At 37.3% G+C, this 27451-nt stretch overlaps 1 long non-coding RNA gene across 1 annotated transcript; it reads left to right on the plus strand.

Moving 5' to 3' along the window:
- Positions 1–267: 267 nt before the first annotated feature.
- On the plus strand, positions 268–18267 carry LOC120753573 (uncharacterized). Its single transcript, XR_005701159.2, has 3 exons — positions 268–358; positions 4686–5132; positions 16862–18267. It is a non-coding gene; the product is annotated as an uncharacterized LOC120753573 (long non-coding RNA).
- Positions 18268–27451: the final 9184 nt, after the last annotated feature.

Consider the following 27451-nt stretch of genomic DNA (forward strand, 5'->3'; position numbering starts at 1 on the left):
GCAAACAAAAAAATCAATTATAAGGCAAATTAATTGAGTAGTAAACATTTTTGCTCTTTTATATCAGCTAAGGTTTTTGTTCATCTGTGTTTGAGCATTAATTCATTAATTGTTTTAAACATCACTTCATCAGCAGTAAACTCAAAGCAGCTGACAGTTGTGTTTTGTTTATATATTTGATCAATACAACCAGCTGAAAACTTTCAGATCATTGATCATGTCATGTTCTGCTGAGTAATTGGCCAGTAAAACTGGGTGTTTGCAAACTGATGACTTAGTGGTTCAAAGGTCAGTTCACCAAGAAGCTAAAGCTGGCTAAAACAGACTTTCTTTTCTTCTTTGTCTTCCTCTTTTGCAGGTGGGTCTTCTGGATGATCTGTGAACTCATCTCTAACATTCATGATACTTTTCCTCTTTTTTAAGACAGATTTTAAGACATATTGTTGTTCCATTGATCACCTTAGTCTTCTGTGCATTGTAAAAGTCTAGCAATGTTATTCCAGATGGAGAACATAGTGACATTTATAGGGTTTTTAAATGTTTCTTTTCTGTCCTTTTCAGCTATTTATGACTTTGTCAAGCTTTCACCTTCACAGCTGAAATTTCTCAGATATGATCATTGACCAAAGGTCAATTTTATCCTAGTTCACTTATTAAGTTTGAGGGGGAAAAAAAATATCATCCAGTTTTGTGATCTTAAGTCATATAACAGTTTGCTTTTCCTTACATGAAGGGTTGTGGATTTTTTTCTTACAGAGCTTTAAACAAGACTCATACTTGAAGGCTTTTAAATTTATCTCACAGAACACTTAGTATAGACATGTTCTTTTCAGTGCTTTTTTTACCAGTCTGTTCCTATTCGATAGACTTATACAAATTAAAACCGTCTTTCTTTTTAAATAGTACGGACCTTGCGTGGAAAGAAACAGGGCTTTAAGAAGCAAATGAAATTATGAAATTGTCAATGTTTGGAAAATTGAATTATTTCCTCCCTTCTTGGTGTGTTTCTGTCTCAGAATAGGTACATATAAGCATTTATCTCACTAAATGATGCAGAAACATCATATGGGAGACAAGCACCCGGGAGAGATAACACCATGGTCAAGAAATCATAAAGAGACACAGTGCCTGCCTGAGCAGAATGAGCAAACTCATGGGTGGTTACAAGTATCAAATGCTGTGTGTGGGATTATGGCATTACCCCATAGAATTCCCTGAATCAAGATCAAATGACCAAACTTTTTTTTTGCTTTTTCTAGCCTTAAACAAAAGTTTTCTTAATTTATCTTAGTGATGAATAACTATTCAAACATATTTTTCAAGCTTTAATGATTGTTAAGAGGATAAATTTTAAAGTGCTGTAGGTAGGCAGCAACAGAGATAAGCTACAATGGAAAAGCATAGCACTTTTTTGATGCTGTCCAATGGTAAAGCTATTGTTTTCAGATAGGTTTGTCACTTCTGTTAAAATTCTAGTCCCATAGTCAAATACTTATCCATCATTTTAGTAGATTGTGATCACAACTCTCTTAAAAAAGCAGCTATAATTATGTCTTTTATAAAATCACCTCGTTCCCTTGTAGAGTCACAGGAAGATTTTGAATGATAAAAAGGTAATCTCTAATGTCGTTACAGTGTTCGTATTTTAGTTGGTTGTGTACTGAACACATGCCTTTAATATTTTCTTCTCCACAGAAGCTGAGATTCTATAGCATTGGCTTTATTAGGCAAACGTTCAACTTTTAAACTTTCAAGGTACAAAGTAAATTTAGCACAGGAAACCTGCTATTGCAGAGTTATGGATGGAAATATATATTTCAGCATCCACTAAGCAGTACATACAGGTTACTGCAGAGAAGGGCAGAGCTGAGATATGAAATTTTGTGTTTCAGGTCTTGTTTCTGACATTTTAACATTTCAGTTACAAAGCTCTGTTAATGTCAGTTTTTGAAGGAATATACGAAGTGCCAAATTCTGCTGTGCATTCCAGCAGACATGCTTGCGAGAGCAAAGCAGAACTCTGTATTTGTTTTCAGTGTATACCTCAATATGAAAGACAATTAAAGCTAGCAAAAAACTTTGTTTTCCATGTTTATAGTTATATATTGTAAAGTAAACATCTATCTGCATCTTTCCTTAGTTTTCAGAAATGTGCTCAGTGCCAGATAATTCTGCAGTAGATGTGAGTAGGTACAGATATGTATTGTCCTCTGGAAAGAGCATGTGCCTGATGAAAGATCTAAATGTTTTCCTAATCCTGATATTGATCTTTTGTGTGGCTTTTGAGAAATCATTTCTCTTTTCATTAGGGGCTCTTTTCTCCTGTGTAATGTCTTTCCAGGGACAGAGAAAGATCTGTGCATAACAGCATTATAATCTTTTTGCACTGAATGCTTCCAGTATTGTGGCAGGGAACAAATTGGTATGAACATACTTCTTTGTTTGTTTGTTTTTCATTCTTTGTTTTTTGGCAGTATTATTCCCCATGTATTGTGTTCTCATTCACTGTTTCATCCATGAGCACTTTTCATTTGAAAACTCAGCACATTCAAGGGAAAAAACTGAAAAAGTTTCAAATTAATATCACCATATTTTTAAATAGAGAACAAACCAGTGCCTAGAGAAATTAATGGCTATAAAGTATTCCAGGGTAATAAACAGGCATAGTGATAAACAGAAATTATAAGAATCACAAGATCTTCTCTTAAGAAAGTGTTCCCAGCTTGCTCTGTTATGCTGACATTCTCACTCAACTATTGTAGGAGAACAAAGATATTGTTCATTTTAAACCTTCTTCTTGAATAGCAAAGGTGTGGTTAAGGCACTAATCCAGCTGGATAACAATTACAAGTTCTATAACTAATAGCACATGACAGAAAACATGATGAAAGATTCATATCTTGGATCTGTTTTTGGCATCAATCCAGGGCTGTGTTCTATAACTGCAGGAAAAATACTGAACCTGCAGCCTTTAGGAAACCCTTAGAAATCTTATATATAGCATGAGGACTTGAATAGGAGGAGGAGAGTGAAATAAAAAATCCAAATCCTTCTTGCAATACCTATTAACATCCCATGATATAGATAGTGGCAGTTCAGCCATGTTGAAAGAAGACTGCAAAAGTAGCTTTAAAACTATCAGTTACAGTCAAATGAAAAAAAAAAAATTTGATGGACAAAAAAATTTTATATTATTCATATGTTATTTTCTCCCCTTTTTATTTTATTCCAGTTCATTAAATATTTTGTTTTGGTGAAAGCTAAGACTTGATCCAATTGTCAGTGACTAATGGAAAGCTTTTGCTGATTTTGTTAGTAGAGCCTGTGTCCATATAGGATCCAAAATGGAAACCTTTGGGTATTCTACTTGTGGAAGTGTGTTAGAATTTGCATTTCTTCCACTGTACTCTGGGGAATTGCAGACTAAGATGTTTAAAAGGAGGAAAACAGTGAGCATGGAGAGATGAAGTCTAAAAAGAAATTACTATGGCTTCTAATTTTTTTTCCTTACTGTTGAAAACTGAGATTTAGAACCACGATATTTTGTCAGAATGTGGCATTATGATACATTATTTTTTTATCAAAAAATACCCAGGATGCCAAGAAAAAGAAAAAAAAAAAGAAATTTTGGGTTCAGCACAGGATAACCAATACATGCTGCTTAAGACACTCATCTGGTTATTGAGAAATGCATATTCTAACCTGTCTCAGGCTAAACAAGAACTGGAGCCTTGCACATAATTCATTTAAAGACATCTAATAACCACTTCAGATATTCTTCATTGTTTCAGGCCACAAGTCTGGCTGCCTTTTTCCTTTCAGTCTCAAAGTTATATAGGTGGTATGGATCAGAGGTGTCTAAAGCATAAGATTTCTGCAGAAAGGAAAAAAACTAGCTTTAGCACTCTAGGCACTGACTGAGGAGTGAACCAAAATTGGGACACCAATGACACATGCTTGTCAACTTACTTCTCGTGCACTATTAAGCTTCCATAAGTTTGAACCCAGTGTAAGCCTTGGAGAAGAAATACACGTTACATAAGCTCAGTGGAGAACTTGTTAATGTTTGGTTGTATAATCTGCCAAAGATTCTGTCTGCTTTAAGAACGCCTCAGCCCACATCATCTTTTCATTAACTGGATTGGACTGCTCTTACAGAGCTGGAGCAGGCTCCATGCTAGAATTTGGAGGCCCAACAAAAGTTCCCCTGTCATTCTGCTACTGCCAAAGGCTGTGTTTTAAAAAAGTGCAAAAGACAAACCAAAACAAAACTGAGGCTAAGATCATGAATACAGGCCAGAAAAAGAGTACAGAATAATTGGTAATCAGTAGAGCACAGTCTGCTGGGGAACTTGGAACTCAACATAAAGTTACTCACTCTTTGGCAAGGAAACAACTGCAACCAATGGCAAGGTCCACATGAAAGGTAACAGCTTTCTATTGCTAGAACTTCTAGCCTTGGCTCAGACAGAGAGGAGAGTGATGTGGGTAGTAGCACCATCATTGGACAGATTTTAAATACATTTAATAAGCTGCTATATGTATTCTGCTAGATAGTGGTAATTCACAAAATCTGCTTTTCAAAGGCTAGAAAATAAAAAGTTGCCTTTGTCCCCCTACTCCAATCTATGCCATAGATCATAATATAGTTTTTTAATTACAAAAACACTTTTTTTTTTCTACAGACCTCCGGGAATGTGAGGAACCAGAAATTTTCTAAGAGCTCAGTGTGGATATCTGCCAAATATCCACATCCTCTGAGCTCTAACTGTTGCCTCCTATGGGATATTGATCACTCAGCATCCAAGAGCCTTCGTACAACAACCATTACTAGGTCTATTCACCAGTTTAGTCTGAAGGGCAATTAAGAGAGAATCAAAGGAACCTGCTCTAAACATAGACTTGCTTGCCTGTAAACTTCACTTTTTTTTGTTGTGTGATTATAAAATTCTGAAGTATTTCGTCAGAAGAGGAAAAACATGTATGATTTCATCTACACGATGTCGTAGTTCAGTTTACTCTGCACCAAGCTAAAATATGAGGGAAGATACAAAGAGCTCAAATTGAATGAGACACAGTATTTATCCATGTGGCTTCTTTATTAAGGAAACAACTTCTGTGATGGTAAAAAGGTCAGTGCTGCTTCATTATGCCTACTGTATCCTTTAATTTTTTTTTTTTTTTTCATTTTATGTGTTGAAATCAAGAAATAGAAAGCTATGTTAAATAGTCCTATTGATTCCCCCCCCCCCCCCCCCCCCCCCCCATTTTATTCTATTAGATTAACTTCAGGGTCAGGTATGTGTTTTGTGATATTTCCAGAATAACAGAGTCCTGAGATATCACTGCACGTCTGTAATACTGTTTGGAAGACTATACATGTGTGTGTATATATGTGTGTGAATGTATGTGTAAAACTCAAGTTGTTGGAAAAATAACCTATGTTTACTGAATTTCAAATAGGTATTTGAATTACTTTGTCAAATGAAAGTACAGTTGTACATCTCCTTTTCCAGGTGCAAACAATAGTGCTCATTACTATTTTGCAGGATGAAAAGGAGTACAATGGATAGTGTTTCTTGCTAAAGGAAAAAATATTTACGGGATAATGGTGTAGCACAAATCTTTTGAAAAGTAATATCAACTACTGTCTCTTAGAGTGTGCTGCCATTTAATAGTAGATGGTTCTATATTGCTGATACAGGGAAGTGACTTTTATGTAAATGCACTAATATAATGGGATTTCTTAATCCTGACGTGTGGAAGATGCTTTTCAAGCATATTTGCTCAAGTCATAGTCAATGTCATTAGTCATAGTCAGTGACTTGAGAAACGTCATCTCTGGAAGAAAAAGAAAATGAAAGATACAGTTTCAGTGCTGTATAAACTACTTGCACTATTCCAAGCTAATTCGGAAAACAAATAGTGGGACTCAGCAGGATTTTATACATATTACAAATGTTGAAATAATTTGGTTTTGTCAATATATCCCCAACATAAAATTGGTCTGCGTAGAATCCTTTCCTGATTTAGTCTATGATTGTGTTAAAATAAATAAAAAATATTTTTAAAAAACCCTGAAACAAAGAAACAAAACAAACAAACAAAAAAAAGGCAGTAAAAATTGTTAAGAAATTTTAGGTTATTAGTGTTTAGGTGAGAAAACCTGCATATAAATGATTTTTTTCTGTGATAATTCAGTTTTAAAAACAGGTTTATCTGATGGTGTTGATTTTTGCTTTTTTGTGGTCTTATGGATGTTTCTTAAAGCATTTCCCTTAGTACCAGCATGTGTAATGTCTCCTTCAAGTATATTCTCTGGTGCCTGGTATGTGCACCAGCTTTTCAGGCTTTCCATCTTGTTGCAGCACCAATATTTATTTAGCTATGTATTCTCACAAATATCAGTTTTCTATCAAATTTGTTTGGTTCTGGTTAGTGATTTCCATGGACATTGCGCCTATAAGCATTCAAATATCTCAGCAATGTTTTCATGCTCCCCACCATGTGATGTGATGTCAGCACATGTCTTGTTGATGGCATGTGGGGTCAGAAGAAAGAAAAAACATTCCTGTGCTAGGAAGTATGTAAGTTGTGCTTGTTAGAATGGGAGAATAGTATAGACATCATGTATATAATCTTTCAGCAATAAAAACCAAGTAATACAACAAGTTTCTAAGGGTAATTATGATTTACCTATTAAGAAGGGAAAAGTTTCAGAAACAGCAAAACAGATACTGGACCTATCTTTTCAAATGAGGCAAATTTGACTTCTTGTTATGGGCACTCAAATTATGCTCCAGATGATAAGTTTCTGGGATTTTGAATTGTACCTAGTGTAAAAAATGAGACATGTTGATTTTAAAGCCGAACTAAGTATGTGCAGTGAAGATTCTATGTACATGATTTTGAAGATTTAACTGTGGAGCAAAACAGCCTACAGATTCATGGCATAAATAGGGAAATTGTGCCACTTTCAAACGTGTAAGATTTTGCCTTCTATTTTTAAAATGTTAGCAAGCTTAGCTAAAATCATTCAGATGTGTCTTTACAACCAGTTGCAGCCAAACTGATAAGTAGCAACAGATATTTTCCTGCAAAAGCATATTAAGCATGTGTGCTGGCTTGAAGGCAAAACCAGCGAGAGACTCCAAGTCAGAAAAAACAATTTAATAGGAGAGGAAAAAAAAGTAGAATAAAATAAAACACATGCAATGGTACAAAAGATCACTGACAGAGTCAGAATACAACCTGAAACCGTGGTGGTAGCAGTCCAGATGAAGTGAACTTGTTGAAGCAGTGTTCCCACAGAAAGGTCTAGTAGCTCTTGTCCTCTGGGAATCCAGTGGGTAAGGCTGCCTGTGCTGTCCCAAAGGCCAGATTATATCCAGGTGGGAATGCTTGGCTCCTCCCACTGGGTGGAGCATCTCACAATGGACTGATATCATTTTATCAGTCTTGCAATGGGTCCTTGATTGCCTATTAAACAGAGATAGCTCCTGGGGAGAGTTATCTATGAGTCATGCAGGATGGCATTGATGGGCCATTGACAGAAGATAGTCTGGAGGGAGGGGGCACGGGAAACAGTGGTGCACAACTTAGTTTCAACAGCTCATTAGATGGTGATAGAATACATACTTTGGGCACATTTTACATTGTAACCTAGGACAGCATGTTTGCCAGTTGGTATCCCTGCATACATCTTGAAACTCTCAGTTTCTGGAAAATTTAGACAGCTCTCCCTGAAACACCAGTGAAAGGGTGCTGTCTCAGCAAATAGAGTGCATTCACAAGGGACCAGGGGGCCTGCCTCTACTTCTGGTATTTTTTGTGATGTTTTTCATATATGTTTTTTATGCTTTCATATATGTTTTTTATCCTGATATTTTTGCATGATGGCTCGTTGTTTTTAAGCTTGTTCACCTAAAAGACAGTGATTCAGAAGTATGGAACAACAGGACATGGCAAGATATAAATGATTAGAGCATGGTTTTACATGAAAGGGCTTCTGCCAGGTTTTCTACTGAAGCGTGCAAATTTAAAGCTGTGGATCAACGCCCTGCTCTGCACACTCAGTGTCGTGTCACGATGCAGTGACAGTGACAAACTCCTGAGCAGACAAGCCCACTTAAATCTACTGTATGGAGGCACTCAGCAATAAAGGACAATTGCCTTCAACATCCAAGAACTATCAAGGACTTCTGAAGACTGATGGCCAATATGGAATATCAGTTTACAAACTTACTATACATCCTAATACTGTTGCTGTGCTGAATTGCTGAGGCTTTTTCTGGTTCAGGGAGCGATGTAACACTAGTTTGGCCCTCCACTATAGTTTGTGTCGAGTTATTCCCAGCAAGATTAATTTGTGTGAACTCCCCAAATGCAGCTAACTTGCTCATGACTAGCTTTAGGTCTCCAAGATATTGTGCACATATATCTGGTATTGGAAAGCTCTTAGCAGCTGGCAATCCATCGGCAGTTTCCTCAAGAATATCAAAAAATTCAAGCTGCATGATGCAATTACCAGAAGCAGTGGGAGTCTATTTTATTTCTTCAGTCTTGGCTTTTTTTTTTTTTTTTTTTTTAGCCAGTGGCTCACTGTTATGTCATTCACTTTATGAAGGACAACACTGTTATATGACTGGCTTACTTTTAAATTTTCTTCCAGGAGAATGTCCCATAGCTGTAAAATCTCTAACCATCTGACTGATAGTCTGTTTTCCAGTGCCCATGCTATATACAGAAGAGAACTGATGGTTGTAGATCTGCTTTAAGATGACTCATTACTTGTTTACTTATTCTTTAATAGTTTTGCCCAAATTTCACAGTTTATATGTGCTGCTCAGTTACAGATTTCTGCCTAGTTTTCCTGATGTTCTTAATTTTAAATCTCTTCCAGCATTACAGCTCTCCAGATTTTTACCTGTTACCATCTGTTGATTTTTTACCAAAATATTATTCATCTGTTTTCTAAATGGAATCTCATTGCAGTATTCTGCCTGTGTTTCTAATCTTCCCAAGAACCCTTGAATTATTTCTCCATTTTCAGCAGTGTGCTCAGCTCCTCCTAGTTTAATAGATCTGCAGATTTCATTAATGTACCATTTACTCCCTCTTCTAGCTCATTATCGAAGCTATTAAATGAGATCAGAAGTAATACTAATCTTTGTGTACTGCACTAAATGCCTCCCTGCAAAGTTATTGTTTATCGTTACCCTTCATTGTTTGTCATCACCCTTCATTTCAGTCAACATGATAGTTCATTTCCAATTTGATTTAAGTTTGGGAGCAGAATTTTGACACATTGGTGATGGGAGAAGAAAGGCTAATCAACAATCCAGGAGAGGCTTCTAATTAAGGCTGAATTTAGAGAATCAAGTTTTGAGTTCTCTACTGCAGTCGCGGTGTAAGAGGGTATGGTTTCTCCATAACTTAATTGAGAACACCTTAAGTTAAGTGGTAAACTATCTTATATAAAACAGTATATGGCTAAAAATAAGACATATGACAGTATATCTTCTGCTCTCTATTCATTGATTTTATATTACTATTAAAAAAAATCAAGTTTGTCTGGCAGACTTCAAAGTGTTCTAGTAAATTTGTTTCTCAGTAGCTGCTCTATTATGTTGCCAGAAAGAGAAGCTAAATTTGTGAGTAGCAATTACGAAGAGAGCTCACAGAAGAGATGAACTTCTATCTTTGGCCGTTTCAGAGACATAGAGTCGTGCTTCCAAAGAAGGTATATCTTTCTAGTGGTCCATGCATGGTGTAAAATTTCAGGAACGAGATTTTAATTTTCACCACCCCTTCAAAACTGAATTTCTAAACTGTATAGTAAATACTATTAATAATTGGAATAGGATATATATAATAGGAAACATCAGTCAGGAAAATCTCCTTTTAACAATGTACTATTCCTCTGATAATGATTAACCCCACATGACCTGAAGTCTAACACCAAAATCTATTCTTCTTTCACCTTAATAAAATATCTTGCATTTTGTAAAGTTAGTTGCTAACCTGTGTTGTCAGGGCCGATTACTCCTGCTTTTTATTAACTTGACAAAAAAATCTTTGTCCAAGTACATTTAGATACGGCTTGGTTTTTCTTATATAAATATTTGGCTTGAGCTCATTTGGTTACATATGCACAAATGTAAGGGTCTTAAATGTAGTCTGGAAAAATATTGCCTCTAGATAGGGCTTAGTAGTTCTCTTAAAGTTTTATACCTGTACGTGTTGAACAAAACAGTGGGACAGTGAAATACTGAAATTTATGTTGGGACCAGATTATTTATTAGATGTAGGGAAAATTATCAGAGTAAGAAGCCATGCAAAAGGTCTAGTGAAGATGTAATTTCAAGTCACACCAATGCAGTGAGGAGTGGGTTATGAATCCAGAAACACAAACCAGAAGTGGGATCATGAATGTAAAGACTGGGCTGCCAGAAAAGTTTGGTCTTAGTTGCTATCAGCACAGCTTCTCTGAATTTTGAAGCCCTGCATCTTTCAGATTCTGCCTACTTATCTGACATAACCTGGTATCTCATTACCGTGAATCTGTCTTAACCTCTGAGGCAAATTTTATTCACTCTCCCCCAGATTGCTTATGGAATGTTTTCCTCCTACTCAATCTCTCTCAAAATGCATTTCTGTTGATTCCTGATAGGGAATCAGCAGTGACACTTTTTAGCCTTGTTTCTATGCTTAAGCATTTTTATAAAACTTTTTACTGGATTTTTATTGTTACTATATCCTGTCTGCCCCTGTCCACCTATTATTGAGTTACATATTTATTACATATCCTGTGAAATTGGATTGTGTTATTCTCAGGGAAAAGATTTAACATTACTTACATTTTCAAAGGTGCCTACCAGTAACATTTAATGACTTACAAAATCAGTATTATTACTCTGGTCCACTAACATTTTTTAATCATGATTTAAGGTGGTCTTGGTGAGTTTTACTGTTAACTGTCCTTATCTTGCAGATGAAAGCCTGAGGATGCTGTATCAACAAGAGAACATTGACAAGTTAATTTTATCAATTTTTTGATCATCCGTATAATACACGTGAAGGATATGTATGTTTGCCTAGACCATGTGTCAGCATGTGTTTTGGGAACAAATTAGTATGTTGTGCCTCATTTCCCCCTTTGTTCCTTTGTATTCAAGGGGCTTTTACCTTTCATCTGAAAGACATTTGAGGAAATACATGCCTGCTGTGAAAGCCCAATTTATTTTGCATTGCATCTGCACTGTCTGGTTCTGCAATATTCGTTTTGGAATTAAATCAGCTTCCCTGTGTCTTTACAAAGGAGTTTATTTTTTTCTAAGAAGTTGATTCTTTCATTGTGTGCATTCTTGGCAAAAGTATGTGCATTGACTGTATTAGTGGCTTTCCTCTGTATAGTAAGGTTTCTTATTTTCATTATCAAAGAAAATGTCAGTTATATGTATAATGCTTTGCAGAAGTAGATCGTCACCCAGAAAGATTTTAAAATCAAGTGAGCATAAGTGGAATAAAGAAGAATATATTAATATATTCTTCATATATTACAGTGGTCCAATTTGTGCCAATACTGACCTCAGAAAAAGCAGTGTGGATGTAGTGTTATAATAAATGGGGGGAAAGCACCAGAAAGGTGGTGTTTTTTGTGGGGTTTTTTTGGTTGTTGTTGGTTTTGTTGTTGTTGTTTGGGGTTTGTTTTTTTGGGTTTTTTTGGGTTTTTTTTGTTTGTTTGGTTTCGTTTGGTTTGGTTTGGTTGTTTTGTTTAAAAAAAAAAAAAATAAAAATTGCAGTAGTGCCATCTAGTGTGCCAGGTGTTGCAGTTTTCTGGAGAGGGACAGTAAACTACTTTCAGCCCATCCCACTTGTTACCTGACTCTCCTCCTGCTGCTGCTCCCTTTTCAGTCTGCTGACAGGAGAGCAGTAACAGCATTGACAGAAGGTAGAGGAAGAGACCTGAGGGCTGTTTTGCAGATGCTGATTCTGGCACACATGCCATAAGGTTGTCATTGCTGCTCTAAAAAAATGAGCATCCACGGGGTTTTAAAGGAGAAAGATAGCTGTTCTGTCTGTACTCCCATACAAATCTTGCTCATCTACTCTTTGGCTTCCGCTGCAAAACGTATAATGGCAAAAATATACTTTTTCAGCTACTACAGGAAAGTTTTTTGGTGTTGGAAGAGAAAAAAAAATAGTTTTTTTGCCAGAAAAGAAGAGGGGCTGCTGGTTTTTGAAGCTTATTGGAAGAGGTGAAAATTATTTTTTGTCTGGTGGTTAAAGGAATTATGTTGAACGGGGGTCCACAAAGATCTCTGTGTGAGAGATGGGAGGTGAGAGGCAAGTGTAGGGAATGAAGGGTCAGTTTTCTGATTAATTCTTTGTACTAGGGGGAGCCCTTTTACCATGGCCACCTCAGTCTTTCCCACTGCTGCCTTTTCCACTTTCACTGGTAGCTGACTGAACCTCTCTGCTTTAATCCTGAGATATGCAAAGTGCATGGCTTACCCTTCAGAGTGTGAAGCTGCACAGGGTTTATTTTTGTCTTCCATATAGAATCTGCTTGTAACAAGTGGAAGAGTGATCAAGCCAGATAGTGTTGTCTGCAAATGAAACCAGCATCTCCACAGCACACATAATGCTGTGTATTCACCTGTCCTGTGCAGCTGGTGCTGTAGGATATTGCTTTTCCAGTTGGATTTGCTTGGGGTGCAGCTATAGCAGCACGTCAAATTGAAGGTGTCAATTTTAGCTATCAAGCGTTAAAGAAGTTTTAAGTGAACCAAAAGTCTGGATCTAGGAAGGAGAGTGTTTGATGTTTGGCTTGTTATGTAGACACTACTTCTGATTAACCACTTCTGACCTGAGGAGTAAGAAGAAGGTAAGAGATATTTCAAATCCCAGAAACAGCTAGGTAATGGAAATGGAGCTCGTTATTGGGGAGGGAGGAAGGAAGCAGTTATAAGTAATTTTTTCATCTACTTCTTGTGTATATCCTTTCTGTAGAGCTAGTTCAAGTAGTTATTGGCTATTTTGAAACTGAATGGGAGAACTGACTCATCAGACATTGGTACTCAGAAGTCTTCAGTTAGGAGCTCATCTCCAAAGATTATGAAAAAAAAATAACTGAGAGGTTAACAGTTGGACTTGTGGAGGCTGTCCCCCAGGGACATGTCATGTTCCCAACTGAATAGAGGGACTGGTGAAGGGATTTGCCCAGCACAGTATGAAAATATGTTGCACATTAGTGAATGTAAATGCATAAACACAGGAACACCTACAGCCATCACCCCTCCAAACTTCATCCTTTCATAAATGTGTCTTTATAAACCTTCAAAACCATATAGACCTGATTTTCTCATATTATACCCTGCAGCATACAGGCACTTAACTCCCATTGATTTCAGTACCTAAATGAGAGTTGTAGATCCTAAATTGTCTTTGAAGATGTAGCCTTTAGTTCTTGGTTATTGCTGAAATTGAGAGTACTTGCCCATGCTCAGTTCCTTTTAATGAACTCAGTTCACTTCATCTAATAGACTGCACAGCTCGCAGTTCCCAGGGAATCAATGTTCTGGGCCAGATTATAACGCGACTACTGCAATGCACGTAGTTTTTCTAACTAATTTTTAAAATGTGAATTGTGTGTGCATTATAATTTCCTGCCTTTTGAGTGGCTAGATGTGCAACTTTAATGTTCTCTTAATGTATTTTTAATGAACTTTCTTAAGGCTTCTGAGTGGGGAAAACATTAAAAAAAAAAAAAAAAAATCTATAATATGGTCTAGACACTACTCAAATGACCCTTTTCCTGCAGAAGTAAGAAACTCAACAGGGAATTCCTTCTCCTGGAAGCTTCAGAGCCTGTGCAGCTTCCGACTTAGAGGCATCATGATTGAAGCAATAGTTTTTGTAGAGTCCAAACTCAGTTGCTGTGCATATCACAAGATACACAGTGGAAGAGGCATGAGCTGACAGGCTACTTTATTTTTTACTGTCAGCTATGTATTTATGCACAGCACAACCTTCTCCACTCTGTATATTTCAAAGCGCTGAAAAATCATACCAATTGTACTCTGCATGCTCAAAGTGCAGATTTCAAAGGTTCATGACTCAGTCAAATCAAAATCAATTTGCACCAGAACATTCAAAAGCACTTTTTCTTACTGAGGGCCATTTCTATGCTAAATTTCAACTCTCTGCTTGATTTTTTTTTTCTTCATTTTTTTGGGAAAAGTTGCAAAAAAATTATTGTGATGGTAAAAGTGGTCTTCTTCACTTCTTTCATGTGCCAAATAATGGAACTTCATTAATTCAAACAAAATTACACTTTTTGGTCAGAGACCTGGTCAAGAAAATTTCACTCCCAACGGTTAAAGGACAGCTGAATTAGAGGGAAGGTGTTTTTGGAAAAGTACAAGAAAACTTAAATACTCTGATCAGAAATATTCCTGCTTTAGGAACTTCACTAGTTGGAAAAACATTACATTTCTTTCTGTTGTAATAATTGCAGAGTATGCAGAATATGTATTATAATAATTTATATTATTCATTTGATGGCATGGCATGTGCTGATTTGGTATGTAATTCACATCTAAGTATTATAAATGTAAAATCAGTTCCTCATCACTGTTCTCTACTGACCCCAAAGCTCACTAAAACTCCAGTTATGCCTACGCTGTGGAGTGCTGTGTAGCATGGAAGTTTCTGAGCAAGCTTAGAGGCGCAAGCTTGGTTCACTGAAGGGGATCAGAGCTCTCTGCAGACTAATTGTGGCGTAGCAGGATGTGTTAGTGTATCTAGGGCTTTCTGTTGCCTCGGCTGGATTCCTTCCTACACTTTATCGGGTGGCTCAGATGCTCGATGCTGTACAGCGGAGTCTCTTTGAACAGTGTCAGGAATGCTTCAAAGTGGCTTTGTTTGCTACAGTCCCCTCAGGGCTTTACAGTGGCTAATGACCACTGGAGTAGTACTGTTAGACTCTGCTGAAAATCAAATGCTTCTCCTCCTCCCTCCCACTTCCTTCGTGGAGGAAGGTAGACTAAAAAGAGGGATCATTCAGCCTCTGCTCTAGATGACGATTCTTAACCAACCGAAGGTGTGTTAACTGCCTCTTATGGCAGCTTTTGTGTCCCTTCCTTCCAACCGTACTGAAAAAAAACCTGTATTGAATCAATATGGTGCAGGAAGCCTGCTCTTAAAGGCTTCAAAATTCTAGGTACCATCAAAGAATTACTGTTATTTGTTATTTCCTGCACTTCTCTCAGATGACTATTTATTTCAGCAGTCATGTTTGAAATTTGAAGCAGGATATAGAAAACCTGTAGTATTGTATTTTTCTGAGGAGAGTACAGACAGAGAACCAAGTCTATCATAAAATCTGAGATTAAGAAAAACTCAAACTGCCTGGATCTAAAATTTGACCTACTTTGAAGGTTGTCCCATGTAAAATTTAATTTACTGACCAACCAAATGTAGATGTATGGGTGTTCGTGTGCTGCAATAAAATTTTGTAAAGACCATGAAATGTGACAATGATCTCTGAAAAGCTAGGTTATAGAATTGATATTACAGATTTTAGTAATGCTTTAAATTAAGTGTCTTCAATATGCTTAACCTTGCATTAAACTTAGATTTAATAAGACAGATGTATATTAAGTACTGAATATACTTAAGGGAGCAATCTTGCATTGGCAGGGGATGGACTCAATGACCTCCTAATAGTTCTCCTCCATCACTAATTTCTATGATACTAATTGATTATTAAAACACTTTTATTGAGGATTGATATGTAGCTATTATATAGTTATTAATCTTATAACCCAACTGATATTTAATTTATACATAATTTTAACACACAATGTCATTTTAGTTTTTAAAGAATAACGCTGAAACAGTGCATTCACTGAGACTGAAAAATCATGGTGGTAAATGAGGTTGGCCCTTTTGAGGTTAATTGCAATTTTATTATTAAGTCACACTTTACGGGGGGTTACAGAGGGAAGTAAGTTTACAGAGCTCTCTACAAAAAAAAAAGTAATGTTTCCTTCAGCTGTAGCCTGGCTCAGGAAAGACAAAGAAACTTGTAATGAAGAGGTGCATTTGTTTGAATCAAATATTTTATGTTGCTGGATTTCAGACAACAGCTAAATTTTGAATATTTTAATGGTAATCTGTGTATCTCAATTTTAGAATTGTGAAGAAATGTCCTAAAACTCTGAAAGTTTGGGGAAAATGGTGCAATGCTTTTGAACATTCAAAATTAATTTCTGTGAATGTCTGGCTAAACAAAAAGCAGAAGTTTTGTAGAGCTGTGTTATTAATTCAGTTTGTATATGCCTAGGGCCATGGCTCATAATGGCATTCCTTTCTTTTTAACAAACTGTCAAGATTTTCAAAGGACATCCTGAAAGCCATAAGTGCCTATTTGTTGGATGTATTTCTCATACCCTAAAGGCTTTCTTTGATATGGACTGATCTTTTACATTTATGGATGGAAGTTGCATTAGAAAATGCCCTTTGTGAAAACCTGTAGTATCTCAAGAGTGGCAAACATCTGATTTTTGGCTAAGGAAGTATGAAGAGTGTTAGAAGTCTGAATGGTTTTTTTGAAACAGAATTTTCAAGTAATTAACAGCAAGTAAAAGTATGAATAAATGCAAAACTTAACGCAAATGTATATTAATGCTTGAAAGTTCCTAGTTATTTTAAATAACATAAGGAGTGGGTAGAGAATACTTCTCAGTTTGCCCATGGGATTTTCAGGGATTTGCACCTACTTTGTGATAAATTATTTATTTGCAACATATGTTTTTTGATGTCAAAAGTGTAATGACCATGTTTTGTTTTTCAGGCAGGAGGCTGGAATGCAGATGGAAAGGGCCCTAATGTCTGGGACATATTCACCCATCAGGGAGGAGATCGAGTTTTCAAGAGCCAGACTGGTGATGTAGCTTGTGGCAGCTACACTCTGTGGGAGGAAGATTTGAAATGTATCAAACAGCTTGGATTGACTCATTATTGCTTTTCTCTTTCCTGGTCACGTCTGTTACCTGATGGGACGACAGGTTTCATCAACCAGAAAGGCAATTGTTTCTTAAAAATAGAAGGTTGCAGCTTTAATTCAAGGTTATTGCTGCAGTCTGGCATAATTAATCCAGTATGCTATTCTGCAGTGTAGCTTTGAAATTGCAACTTTTTTTTCAGAGTAATTATGGGATGATTTTTTATAGGTTTGCAACAACTTACTAATTAATATTCTAGATCCCCTCGGATAGCACAACCTTTTGGGATAGGATTATTATTATGTTTCCTATGTATCTTTTTGCTTACTCCAGTTTTTTTAATTGTAACTCTAAATCATTTTGCTTCATCAGAATGTTTATACTTACAGGGACCCTAGCCATGAGAATATTTTTGGATGGCTTACAATAGACAAGTTATCTCATTTGGCAAGTGCATTTAGATAGCTTATCAGTATACTCCAATGTGCTGAACTTCACATCGACTATTTTACACTAAGGGACATACTTTTCCCAGACATTTTTCTTTAGCAAATTAGAGAGGATTCTTCAGACTGATAGGAACTATGCTTAGTTCTCTGGCAAACAGAAGCTCTGAAAAGAAGAGTTTTCACAGTCTCAGCAGGCAGAGTACATGTGTAAAGGGATACAGCACATTAATAAACTGGTCAGTTTGCTAGAAGTCAGATATAAAATTTGTTTCACTTCTGATTATTTTAATTCCATTGGTGTGGACTGGGGGAGAGCTTAAGGTCACTCAGTAGGAAAAGACAGGAAAGGGAAGTTGTGCCTACAGAACAGAGGGAATGGAAGAAAGAAGAAATAAAGAGACTTGTGAAGAATAAAAGCAACTCTAGCTGAACCAGAAATGATGGGAGAGTCAAAGAAGCTTACTGAGATCTCTTGTATGCTGGGAGGATAATGGTCCAAAGAGAAAGAAAGAGAAGTATATTTGAATGAACTTCTGAACTCAATTCTGCTTCCTACTCTTCTGCATCTCAGTTCTACCAAGAAGAACTGCATCTATCTTTATACTTCTAGGGCAGTATTTGCCTTGGCAGTTCCTTTCTTCTCCTGGTTTGAAGATTGCAACGATGGCAGGCTACACAGGATAGAACATCTTAGAAAATACTCTTCAGGTAGTCTTATCTGTACTAGGATGGTACCAGCAGAAGCAATCTTTTTCTGTGAATTTTGGTCATGTAGAGCTTGGCTGTTCAGTAGACAGCTGCCTATCCTCTGCATCCTGCAGATTAAGGTTTTCACCAGAGTGGAGGAGCCTTTGTTGCAAGGTTTCAGAAAAGGGGGGCTGGTAAATCTGCTGTAAACAGACCAACCAGCCCTTTTTTTCCCTGCAGAGCATGCCAGATACATGTGCCAGTATCCCAGAGAGGCTTGAATTGAAGCCTTTTCTTTGCCACCAAAATTTACAATACATGGCCCACTTTCACTGGCACAGCTTCTCTTTCCCTGGGAATGCTTTTTGTGGTGTGTTGAATTTAAATTTGGCTGAGTCGTTGTGGTTTCTTTCTTGCACTGATATTCCTTCAGCTGGGGCTGCAGGCACTGTAAAACCTCAGCAAGCTGCCTACTGAATGGGCTTTGTTATTTAGTTGTCAGAGTGGGAGATAGCAAGGAGACATTCTGAATGCAGTTGGTAAGGAAAGCTAACATTTTGACAAAACTCAGCTGTAATTTCAGAAAATGTTCACTTGATCCCCAGTATAAGCAGTTGCCTGATTAATATTATGAACTTTACATTTAACGAAAGGGCATTGGCAGGACTCCAAGTAGGCCAGCTTTCATTAGGCAGGAGTTCACTTCTCCTGTGCAGTGATCTGTTGAAGCAATTGTAACTGCATAGCATGGAAAGGCCATCATCTTCTATATAAACATTTTTGCAAAGAGCATGTGAAGAATTAGAAAGCTTAAAGCAATATCCTTTCAAATAAAATCATTCGCACCAACTGATTCACTACCAATTTCACACCTAAGATGTAGGACATTTGAAAACCTTTAAAACCATTCTGATTCTAACTTGGTGGAGGTCGGGTCTTTTAAAGCAGTGATGTTGTAGACATATTGTTCCTACGATGTGTCAGGTTTTAGCTTGAAGCTTACACCAAGTTTTTTAAGTATTTTCTTACAATTGTTTTTACCCTAGAAGGTGCCCTGAGCAGAACAACTGAGCTGCTAAACATTAGGTGTCACTGCAGAAGACAGAAGTTGTAGACAAGGGGATATTGAGTCTGTGAGAATTTGATGACATGCCTCACTTCAGCATGAAGGTAGGGAATCAGAATGGGGAGAGAAGATGATAGAAAGGAGAAAAGGACAATCCATCACTTTCTACTGACAAACTGCTCCTTAATATCTGTAATCCCAAAAGTCTGGATTATGTCTACAAAACCCTTATACATACACACACTTCCTCAGAGGAACCTTTTCTTCTGTATTTCTGCTTCTACCTGACTTGCAGATACATAAAGAGAAACTAAGTCAACCTACTCTGGAAGGTATGAGACAACCTGGAGATGTGACTTGACATTCACATTTTTCAGGCATGCAGTTCTATTTCTCTTCATTTTCTAACAAAAGTCATAAATCTCTTCCAATATAGGTATTTAATTGAGATGTAAAAAATAAATGATAGCTGTTTGCACTTAAATGTTACAAATGGTACTATATAATTTATAATCTGAAAATTAGGATGAGAAATGCTAGTGTCTTCTTGATAGGGGTTGAATATGAGAGGACAGGCTCCCGTAGCAGCAAAGGATCTCTTTTTTCCCAGTTTAAGCTTATGTAGTATACCTTGTAGTTTCATCAGCAAACAGAGTTAACACACACCCAGTCCCACTGAAGACAAATAGTGATTGAGCTAGCAGGACATAGTAAGTAATGCAGAAAGATAAAACCACACAATGTGTACCCCAGGGAGATTTAATTGTTGAGTGAGAACCGTGTGTAATTATCACTGTGTGCTGAATAGTACTGCCACTGTATGTAGCTGTATATTGCATATTGTTTTTATATAGATGTATGTGTGTGTAGAGCTGGAATATATATTAGTTTTAGTAAATTGACGATATGGGGATACAAGGGGTGGAATGTCCTAGGGTAACTTTATGATGCCTGTATCCCCAATCGTCTGTTCTGTTTGTGCTGTATATTGAGTCCTGTGCCTTTAAGACTGGTTCTAAGAGCAAAGAGAAGCGTGGAGTTTGTTTTGAGAAAACTGCCTGACTCCTCCACATTCTTCGGCGGACGGGGTGTTCAGCGGAGGCTTAGAGAGACTGCAGGACAGAGATTTTTTTTCCTTTGCTTTTAGTTAGTTTCAGCTAGCTAAGGCAGAAAATTTCCCTGGACTGTTTTTTTTCCTTTTTCTTGGAACTGTTTAAACCTGCTCTGGACTGAAAACCCAGGGGAGCACTGGGGGCTGCACCTGCGGCCCACCGGGGCCTGGACCTCGGCATTTTCCAGCAGCGCCGGAGGGACCGGGACTGAGGAGAGACTGAGAGAGAGCCGAGCTACACCCACGGCAAGGACTTTCTCAATTTGCCATCTCACTTCAAAAGGAGAGGTTTTATTGTTTCATACTATTCATTCTTTATACTTGTATGCACTTCATTTGTTTAGTAAAATAGTTTTTTCCACTTTTCTCCAAAGAGGGTTTTAGTTTTTTTTTCCAGACCAGTTAGAGGGAGAGGCCACGTGGGTTTGCTTCCTTAGAGGGATCCTATACAGAAGTTTTCTCCCAAATTTGTCCCAAACCAGAACATATTTCTAACATTCAAAAGTTGGAGTAACAAGATGTATTTGCTACTAATTGCTATTGCAAATTGCAAGAATTTGCTTTTCAAAATTTAAATTCTAGTGTATTCCTTTCTCTTTTGCATGGGTGCATTCTCAGTCTCAGGCACGTATCTCCTTAGAATTTAATGTGTTTTTCTGGTGCTGCATTCAGAAGGAAAAGCAAACTATATGTGAGATTTATTGTGAATTACTTTGTAAACAATCTCATTGAGTCTTGCTGTGCTAAGGGATGTGTATGCACCTGTTTGTTTAGGAGAAGGCACTGTCTAAATCTGGGGTTCATAATTGATTGCTGCAGTAAATGTTGCCTTAAAAAAGCGATTTGGCAGGAATCCCTAAGATCAGTCATTTGCAGTTGGGTTGAGTTGAAGTCTAATACTGTCCTTTTAAGAAGAAGGTAGTATGGCATTCTGTGTTGGCATTTTCAAACATCAATACACTGTAAGCTGAACCTGAAAATACCAAGGAATATATAATAGAAGTATAGAATAAATTTCCCGCTTTGGATTAAACAAAATCTCTGGTTCAGAAACTGTTAAGAATAATGATCTAAACCATACATAACCTCCTAAGCATACATTTTATTAACCTTTGCAATTTAGTATTCCTCCTCCTAGTTTTTGCTGTGTTTTCTACTTCTGTAGACATTTCTCAGTTCTGTGTTTCAATACAGCAAGGCCTTGGGATAGATATTTCACAAGCACCTATGTCTTACAAGGATATGTGTTAGTCGAAGACCGACAAAAAATTTATGAAATTTGGGGTTCTGAGGTTATTAAACACTTTGGTATATTTAGCCCAAGTCTCTGAAGCAAAGACTGACTGATTTCTACATTCCACCAGCATAAGAGAGACCTATTCCTGTCTGGAGCCTCTTAGCTTAACAAATAATACTTCAAGGCCATTGTTGGCCTTTTCCAATTACTGCACTAAACCAGATAGTTCAAGTAAAAGAGCAAGCTAATTGATACTCTTTGAACCGGAGCTTATGATGTGTATTTCAATACCTAGTGTTTTCTGAAGGTTTAAAAGCAATACAGTTGTGTTTGGATGCAAGCAAAATTAAAAATGCCTATTTAAGGGCTTCAAGTATCCTGAGTTTAAACTTACAGTGACCTCTCAGCAGCATAAAAATAGTCCTTTAGGAAGCATATTCATGTCAGCCGCTGCTAAATCTGTACAGAAGGTGAATTCCTTTTAAGCCTCTAGAAATACATTCCCAGTTACTGGCCAGCTTTAACGACACATCCAGGAAATTGAAGTTGATCTCTGTCTTAGCAAGAGGGGACAAGGAAGGTTAGAAGTCATGAGCTTTTAGAGAGGTGAGCTAATACCTTCTTGCAGTGAGCAGTCTGCAGCAGTGGCAGTGTAAAAGAGATGGTTTCTTGGATAGACTATTGTCAAGCCATTCAAGTTGGTGGCTAAAGAGAACAGTGCTTCAAACTCCATCTAAAATCTAGTAGAACCCAATGAAAAGCCTTAAATATCCTATAGATCTAATGAGTGAAATGTTGAATTCACCACATTGCAAAATGCTGAGTGTCTTTGTCCTGATGCAGACACAGCGATGAACAACAGAACATTCTAGAGGAAACAGCTAATCCAGCTAGCCAAGTTCAAAACATAAAAGGTCAGCTTAGTTACCTTGCTGAGTGTGGCACTGAAGTTTTAAAAAGACACAGTTCTCAAGGAGAAGAATGCTTTCATTAGAACAAATCTACCTGTAAGGCTCTCAATCGTCAGGCTTTTTTCAACTGGCTTGTATCTTGCACATGCAGTCAGGCTGCCATTCAGGCATTTAAATGAAAGGATTATATTTTCATGTGACCAGCACCCATCGGAATTATGTTTTTCCTGTGGAGTTGCTGTCCACTGATCTATTCTGAAAATTTGCATCCTCATTTCATTTTATGTGCCTGGTTGGGAGATTTTGTGTGCTGAGCATTTTTGCCAACTCTGGGGTCTTGTAACAGTAGTCAGCATGCACTTGAGAAAGAATATTTGCATCTCATAACAGAGAAAATGTGCAGTGAGGTTGCTTCAAGTGTTAAAATGCAACAAAATTATTATTAATGCTTTTTTGTTTCCTTTCATATTTTCAGGAGTCAATTCTTACTGCAAAACCAATATTAACGTGGGAAATGGCATCCCGCTCCCTGTGTCAGTTTGGGTTGCCTTAATCCTTAAAAAATAGAGGTTACTGAAGATCCAAAAGCATTGAGACCATTAATATTCATGTAAATTATTGCTTCAGAACATTTGGAGACTGAGTGATCAACGGGCCTTATGTTGCTGCTTTAGGTGGTTGTTAAAGAGGTAGAGCCCCAGTATTGGTACCAGAGCTTACAAGGCAGTTTCAGTGTTTAAAAACTCCTGCTAAACCCTGAGGCAGTTGTGGTAACATTTGGAGAGAATACTGTGGACTTGTGTCTATAGCTCAGATTGATAAACCTCTATGAATTCTGCAGATGTTTTGAGGAACCCATCTGGACAGCACAAGATATTCTACAAGATATAAATAAACAAGTCACCTTGGCATTTGTAATTTAATTTTTTCATGCTGGTTACAAAGAGGAGCCTTAGTGTTTTCCTGTTACCTTTGTACTTGATATCTGTTTTACTATTTGCAATGACACACTGGTGTTATAGCTTTTAAACTCCAGAAATTATCTTTCTGATGCCAGCAGTAAGGCTTTCCTGGCATATATCTACTCCTGGCAAGGAGACATGTGGTGACTGCCAGTACCAAGGGGTTAAGGAGCAGTGACAATAAGCAGATGCTAATGCAAGAAAGATATTTTCGTCTTCTCATTAAAATAAGTCATTTCACTGTCTTCATGGATATTTGCACAGTTTTGCTTTTCCATTGTTAGTCATGAAAGGTCACTTCATGGAAAATTAAGTTAATAGGGTCAGTGCAATTTGGTGAAAACTAGTTTTAGTTTGTAGCTTAGAAAAGATAGAGGGTAATGCATCTGATTTTACGGGCTTTCTTACATCTGTTCTGAATAAAACTTCTGCTCTCTCTTGTTCTAGGATACATATAATAACCCTATAATTTACATCACAGAGAATGGGTTTTCCCAAAGTGACCCTGCTCTACTTGATGCCAGTCAACAATGGGAGTATTTCAGACTGATTTTACAGGAAATTTTAAAAGTCAACATTTAAAATTACGAATACTCAGTTGTGCAAACCTAATATAATTTTATTCTGTGCTTATTTGCATTTGTCAATGACCAATGATTCTTGAAGCTAAAACTTAGGTAAATCAGAATAAAATTATGTGATTAGGAAAAAAAGTTTAGCTGAAAGGAAAACAAGTTGTTTTAATCTTGGTATGGAAACAAAAGAAAAGGTGCTCCATACATACACAGTTCCTAAGCTTGTTTTGTAAGATCAAAGTTCTTCACTGAACACAGCAACCACGTTAAAAAGTGCTTATCATTCATATTTCTTATTGTGCAGAATGTAAAGTTGAGTGCACCTAAAAATCTGACCATTGCATCTCATTATATCCTTACAGAATACAACCTCCCACATGCAGTGAGGTCTATGTAACAACTCCTGTACACAGCCATTAAGTCATTATAACTCAGCTTCTGCCTTTGTGTCAAGGTGGTCAAAACTGTTCAGCACTGGCAAAGCTCTGTTTTTATGCTTTACCTGTAGTTTTTGTATTGGTCCAATTTCCAGCCTTCTGGAAATTTCTTCCTTACCTTCCTTTTGTTAGTAATATACTCTATAGTAATTTACTGGAAGATCTTCTCACTATGTTGCAAGTGAAATGCATTTTAAGATGTCAGTTCAATTTAGATAACAGTTAGTATCCTTGTTGTATTCGTCCTAAGTGATTGCAGTCATGAAAGTCATATCATAGTTCAATAATTTTTTTGTGGCAATTTCCTGTGGCTGTGCTCCTTCCGCACCGGGCGGACGCTGGCCCCTGGCTGGCTCAGATCTGCACAGCGGCCAGGACGTTTTCAGTCTGGATATGCAAGCAGGTTATCTTTACCTGCTGGGCTCAGCTTGTCAGCAGCAGCTGGACCAAGTAGTGTCGTGACAGCAGCGGCAGTAAGAAAAGGATGGCTCTCGGCTAGGCAGGTTAGAAGATGGTTTTATTCAGGCCGAGCTGCGGGAGGTCCACAACTGGTCCAAACTGCAGGCCAGAGAGACTTTGAATCTCCCTCTCTTCATCTTATAAGTGGGGGAGGGTTCAGGGGAGGTTACAACAAGACAACAAATCAGGGGATTCAGGGGGCAACAAGGGGTGTCCATCTCCAAGCCTTTGACCACTCACACCCAGAAGAAAGGAATTCCCCCCGGGTGACCTATCACTCCACGCCCTCCCTGGGGATTTCCCAATCTTGGGGAGGGGTTCCAAAGTGACAGACAGGCTGCCCCAGAGCGGGGCAGGGAGAGGGGATGGACACGGATAGGCGGGGGGTGGGATGATTGTCATACAACACCTTGTTATACAGGAAGCTCAAAAGGGGACGGACTGTTACAAAACTGGGGATACAGTGAACTGAACCATAACATAAGACTTCTTATAAAAACCTAATAAAACAATTCTTGCACCACCACAGCATTTTTTACATTTTCATGCTTAGTTTTTACTTTTGCTGCTTATGTTTTTTATTTTATCATTAATTTTGTTAAAATGTTCACTTATAAGCTTTCTATCTTCTTCCTTTTCATTTAGAGTTGCAATTACGCAAAAATCCATGACAGTTACCTCTTTTTCTACAACTAAGCGGAAGATGCACACGACCTTTTTCAGATGCACTGAAACCAATTGATAGGTCCTCTTTCTATCTGAAACAGACAGGTCATCTGCCAGCTGTCTTTGAAGAGCATTTCCTGGGCTGTTCCATATCTGGCCCCAAGCCATGTCTAGGAACTAATAGTTGGCATTGTATAGCAGTTTTATCAAGGAGTTTTGTTTACTTTTAGGTTAGTAGACAAGATATCTGAATTTGCCTTTTTCTGAAGATGCAAAAAATATAATAAACACAGAATTCTCACTGTTTGATGAAATGGAATTAATTTACCAAATCTAGTTGTTTTACGATGTTTTAGAATGTGCAACAGCTTATCCTGAAGTAAATATTTAGGGTAGGTCCAATGGATCCCGCTTTAATGCATTTGTTGACACAGGTCTCTTTGTGCATATATTAACAGATGAATGGGACTAGCTTGGAGGTAGATCCTTATTGGAAGACATCAAGAGTTGAGTAAAATTTGCCTTTACCATTTGTTCAGTGCAAAAATTCTTTTAAATGTGTATGCGGTCTGAGTGTAATTAGTGCAACCTTGTGCAGGTTTATGCAGCTTGACATTAAGTTTATAATTTTATCCAGTAAAATAGCATGGTGGAATGCTGGCTGAAATGGGTCCCTCTGTACAAAGGTAATATAGTTATTAAACCCATCAGCTTCTTCAGTCTGTGAAGAAATGTCAGTAACATTATCCCCATGTGACTTTGTGCCTGCTACTCTGAGTAAACAGTTTGTCAAGGCCACTCCACCTGTAATGACCCATGAATGAACAATCCATTTCAAGTTTTCAGCTCACATTGATGCAAAGCAGGATACTCAAAGATGTTCAGTTAATTCGGTGCTTAAATGCTTAACCATTTATTAAATATTACATCAAGCATAACGGTTTAATTGCTTTGCATACAGTGTCTACTCTATGATAATTCCTTATCTTTTGAGCTAACTTTTGAAATTATTAGTACAGACTCATTCATGCAAAGGGCTCTGAGAGAGACTATGCAGATTCTGCTGTGGGATTTAAACATCTACTTACTTTTTTGACTAACCAAGAAATACGCATGCTTGACTACAAAGGAGAGTATATCTACAGTTTGTTACTGCACTTGTTATTAGAAATATTTTAGTATGTTGTAATTAGAATGATAATATCACCATTTAATCTTTTTTTTTTTTTTAAATTAAAAATCTTCCTAGTTCTTAAGATATATATTTACACTAGTTATGTTAGTTTTGTCATCCAAAATTTTCAAAATAATAAGCATCTTCCATTTTCAGGATCTTGTGTTTTAGAAAGAGTTGTTCTCTAGTACTCTGAAAATCAGAGTGCTTCAGTGCCCCTCAAACTACATGTCCAAAATTCCTAAAATTTTTACTGTCCTCAGGACTATTTAACTTACAAGATTTTGGAGGGCAAGAGCAGTCCTGAATTGGTACATCAACACTGTCAGATAAAATGGAGATTTTTATTTTTTAGTTAGTTAAAAAAACCAAGGAAGAGCAATGTAAATATGAACTAGGAAATAGAGAGCAGCATGCAGCTACTATAAATCATATCATTGCTATTATAAATGTGTATAACTGCTGCCATGTTGCTTCTGCAATATATGAATAGATAAAAACATCAATATTTTAAGAAATGTGGGTATACATATTTAGCACCTCAACAGAGCTATAAGCATGCATGGTGCTTTAGAGATAAATGAAAGTGATGTCTCCTTACCCCAAGGAACTGAAAATCTAATTTAGATACAGTGCATGAAGAGATGACGAAGAAAAAGCTGGATGAGAGGTAAAAAGAGAACATGGGTCAGAGTAGTCAGATGG

Source organism: Hirundo rustica, chromosome 5 (genome assembly GCF_015227805.2).
Source record: "Hirundo rustica isolate bHirRus1 chromosome 5, bHirRus1.pri.v3, whole genome shotgun sequence".
Taxonomy (NCBI): domain Eukaryota; kingdom Metazoa; phylum Chordata; class Aves; order Passeriformes; family Hirundinidae; genus Hirundo; species Hirundo rustica.